This window comes from Triticum dicoccoides, chromosome 5A (genome assembly GCF_002162155.2).
Source record: "Triticum dicoccoides isolate Atlit2015 ecotype Zavitan chromosome 5A, WEW_v2.0, whole genome shotgun sequence".
In the NCBI taxonomy this organism is placed as follows: Eukaryota; Viridiplantae; Streptophyta; class Magnoliopsida; order Poales; family Poaceae; genus Triticum; species Triticum dicoccoides.
This window is the reverse complement of record NC_041388.1, coordinates 312,787,447-312,792,226: the sequence shown is the minus strand read 5'-3', so window position 1 is coordinate 312,792,226 and position 4,780 is coordinate 312,787,447. Positions and strand designations below refer to the sequence as shown.

The following is a 4,780-nucleotide window of genomic DNA, read 5'->3' as shown; positions in this document are numbered from 1 at the left end:
CCACTTGAATCTCGTAAGATTAACACAGAGTGTTTGATGTCACAGGAAAAATAAAGGAAGTGAAAAAAGATGTTGGAGTGGATGCTAGATTTTCTATGAAATGTAGTACACATGATTACATAGGAAAAAAAATTATATTTCTTCCGTTCGGAATTACTTGTCGCAGAAATGGATGTATCTAGATGTATTTTAGTTCTAGATACATCCATTTTCGAGACAAGTAATTCTAAACGGAGGAAGTAGGATCAAACAAGTAATGCAAGAAAAATTTCTAAGGATTCCAGCCCCTTAAAAAATCCTATGAAATTCATTTGAATCAAAAGAGCCCTAATTTAAAGTTGGACGCTTGTTTGTTGGGCAGAAAAGAAAAAATCACACCATTTGCTGCGGCCGTCTTCCTTGGGGTTCGGCACGTGACTTATTGTGTGAACCGTTCGCTTTCTCCCTTCTCGCTTGGGAATCCGGAAGCTATTCTAGAGAAATCGGGAATGCCCTGCTCGTCGGCCCCGCAGTCTCGCTCCGCCCCCGGCGACCTCCTCCCCCCCATCCACCCAAGGCAGCGAGATTGCTACCCCGGCCCCAAGTGAAGATCCATCCGGGCGTAGTTCCTTCTTTTCTTGGTAAGAAAGCCCTAGCTTGCTTGGATTCATCTTCTTTTCTCTGTCATTTCGGCGGCCGCCAATGTCTATTTACCCTGACGAACTGGTCATACTATCACGAAAAATATGGGGTTCAATTCATTGAAACAATCCACATGCCCCGTGCCGCGCCCCCGAGTATCTGATTCTTGTGCAATCCCCTCAGCAAAGTCCCCTAATGTTGGGCAGACTGCGTGGCTAGTGCCGTCAACAGGGTCTCAGTTTTATGCAAGTTGGGAGCATTTTAACTTTTGATTGATTATCAGTTAGAAATAAAATAGAAATCTTGGTGGCTGAATTTGCAATTCGAATTGCCATTTTAGCTAAAGTTGGCACCGCGGTTCGAAATACTTCAAAAGATCGTAGTATTATTTTGGGGGCCAACTAGACCAGAGGTTACACATCCTAACCAGTGTCATTGCATTAAATTACTGATTTGATGGGTGCGACTATGGAATTTCTGTAATAAGCTTCCTACTTGTAATAGTGGTACCACTAATTAATACCTTCCTGATCAATGATTGTAAATTATCCAGTTGAATTGTTTCGTAAGTGAGCACCTCAAAGGGGATGTGAATTTAGTTGCTTCCTGTGCCGGGTAACTGAAGTGTTGCTCAAAGTTGGACACTTGTAGCTGAACTGCTTCATCACCAACCTGTATAGATTCGTCCTCATCGCTTTGTCACTTTGTTTGCTTTTTTGCATTTGATGAACCGGCAGCAATGGATATAGATGATGTGATTTGCAACTTGCGTGTTGTTGGTGTGCCAACCAAGAGTGCTATATACACATGGGGATATAACCAGAGTGGCCAGACTGCACGCAAGGGCAAGGAGCGCCACCTGAGGATCCCCAAGAGCCTACCTCCCAAACTATTCACCTGTAGGGATGGCGAGAACCTCAGATGGATCGATATTGCATGTGGCCGTGCTCACACTGCTGCAGTCGTTTCTGACGGATCACTCTTCACCTGGGGTAGGTCCATTTTTACTAAATCTTGTATATTACGGAGCGTTAGATAATCATCAAGGGGAGTGTTGCCATTAATGCCATGCCATCGCTGTTATATTTGGATCTGAAATTTTGTAGTTGAGTTATTATCCCTGATGATTTTTACGGTCGGGGCCAGTGGCGGTGCTACATGCGCATGGCCCACCCAGCTCTGGAGCATTTCATCACATTACAGCCAGACCATGGGCCGTAGAACGTCATCCATGAGCACTCTTGCAGCCTGGCCCACCCAGCCCATCCAGTTTTTTGGTGCAAGCTCTGCCACTGGTCGGTGCTATGGATACTTGGCACATCATACTCGCTAGGCATTTCCAGACCAGTCTCACCAATTGTATTTATCTCCTTAATTTAACTGGCTTGTTGCTTGTTCTTCTGTGTCACGATATGGATTGCGCGTAGGTGATAATTGTGATAGGCAGGAGGCCGTGGACCAGTGCCCTTGCGGTGCCCTGTCGGCGGAGCTGTGATAGCAGAAGTGGCACAAGGGACAGGGCATCCGAATTATGGGAGGCAGAAGCAGAGAAATAGGGATTAGTGATTAGACTTTGTAGCTTGATTCATAACAATGGTGACTGCCTCGTTATATAGAGGTTGGCCTTACTCATATGACTCAAAACCAAAGTTGGACTTAGGACTCTTCCCTAAGCTGAACGTGCAGCTACTAAGACACCATTAGGACAAGGACTCAAGCTGAAGGCATCTAGGTCATGCTGCAACCGAGTAGTAGTAGGATTCCTTGGCCCTCTCAGCTGGAGGTCTGAAAGCATGGTGCCACCTCTCATAACATGACATTCTGATAGTTATTATGTAATATTTTTCCGATTCCGCCCTCCTGCGTACCTTTTTGTGTTTATAGTTTGGTAGGAAGTACCAAGTATATGTGAATATGTTTAGAATTCTTCAAAAAGCAGATCACATTTAACTTAAAATATACAGGTTCAAATGACTTTGGCCAGTTGGGAGATGGGACAGAGGAGAGTGCAAAGGAACCTAAAAAAGTCAATGCACTGGCAACTGAGTTTGTGAAATCGGTGTCCTGTGGCGCACACTGTACAGCTGCTATTGCTGAACCTCGAGAAAATGATGGCACAATATCGAGAAGCAGGTTATGGGTTTGGGGACAAAATCAGGTTTGCCTAAATTAATTGTACTGCTGAATCTGCCCCCTTGTAGATTGAGAACCAACTTGCAACACAAAAATAGTTAGCATTTGCGTTTGCATGATCCTTGCAGGGCTCAGATTACCCTCGCCTATACTGGGGTGCTTTTGCACCAAACACGGTAAAGTTCAATTACACTGGATCAATTATGTCGCACAATTCAAGTAGATTCATGAGACCGAATGTTTGTGTACTCAAACATTGCAGCCTTCTTCTTTTGTCCTGTTTATTTGATGTTTCCTCTTAGTTTACCCTATTTCATCTGTCTGGAAAGTAAACATGATAAGTCATGCCAACTATATGCATAGATACATTCATCATATAGGAAATTATTTATTCAAATCCCTCGTGGTCTTGATCCTTAAAGCTGAGCACCAAATGTTTAAACAATACTCATGTGCTGGTATGTTTTTTCCTGTTGTCCATGAACTATTTGTGCCCCCAGTGACAAGTATCATGGTGGCCTGGGAAACTTCACTTAGTTTGCCAAATTAGATCTCTAGTAGAATTTCTACTTCCCACCTAGCAGGTTATATGCTTGTATGCTATTTTCACATGCCCCTGAAAGTGCTTTTTTTCTTTCTTAATAAACCTGATAGCTATGGAAAACCAGATGATGGTAAACCCTAAAATTAGTCTACTGCTAGGAAAATAAAGAGGGTGTAAGGGAATAACTATTGCTTGCTTTTTAGCTGGGGGTCCAAATGTATCATATGGCCTGTGTTACTTGCCTAGGAGGGGGGGGGGGGGCAACTTGGGGGTAAGCCAAAACCAAAATGGGCCGTGTTAAGGGTCCCTGCTGGAGATGCTGTAATAGCACTCCAAATGAATAATAGTAACTGTTGGCAGATTTAAATGTAACTGATTCTGTTTTTGAATGTATGTTTTGAGGTGATATCATGCCACTGAAAATATCAGTCATACATTCACAGGTAATTCGGCAGGTTTCTTGTGGAGCTGTTCATGTGGTGGCCCTATCGGATGATGGCCTGCTGCAAGCATGGGGTAATGTTTCATGTTAAAAGTCTTGTCCATCTTCTGTCCACATGTTTTTACTTGTATATTCTTAGGAAAGGCGTACTAGTCTACATACTAGACTGAAACTTTGGGCGTTGGTGCTAGCTTTGTCAATCACTATGACCAAGGTTCTCAGAATCGGATAGGAACTGTATGGTAAGATCGCAAATCGTTGGATCATAACTGTTAGAATCATAAAATTGTAGTAGAATCAGTTCAATCAGTTTAGACCGTGAAGTCATAGAATCGTACAACAAAATCGCTGTTCACAACCTTGATTAGTGACCGTAACTTAAGGTGTAATCTATCAAGATAGCTTATCATGACTGATACTTCTTTTATTGAAACATGCAAGATGAGCCAGTTCTTCCATCAAAACAGGACCCAGTTCTTCAATTATTTCATTTCTCACTATTAACAAAATATATACTATTTTCTTACTAGCCAGGCTACAATGAGTATGGTCAGCTTGGCAGAGGTTGTACTTCTGAAGGAGTGCAGGGAGCTCGTGTATTAAATGCTTATGCAAGGTTCCTTGATGACACACCTGAGCTAGTGAAGATTGTTAGAGTATCATGTGGAGAGTACCATGCAGCAGCTATATCAGAAAACGGGGAGGTGTAAGTCATCTCAAAGGATGCTGTTCTCTGCTGTTAGTGGAAGTGGTGTGGTTTCTTCAGTTGGCAAAATAGAACAGCTTGATTTATGACGAGCTAACCATGACTAACAGCTGTGAAGGAAACATTGCACAATGGTTATCATTTAGCTTAGTGTCATGCGATCTAATAAGTGGAATCAATATGGCCAAAACCAGTTTTGCTATTACTTAAATCACTGCACTTCTCCACATCTTAAAGCAAAATAAATGTGTCATATACTTTATGGTTAGAAGCTGCAAGGTATTAACACCATGACTTGTCTATTGGTTTTACTGAGTTGTGAACTATCTTGGAT

At 42.5% G+C, this 4,780-nt stretch overlaps 1 pseudogene; it reads left to right on the top strand.

The window, feature by feature from the left end:
• Positions 1–436: 436 nt before the first annotated feature.
• LOC119301192 overlaps positions 437–4,780 on the top strand; it is a 6,285-nt pseudogene continuing 1,941 nt past the window's right edge.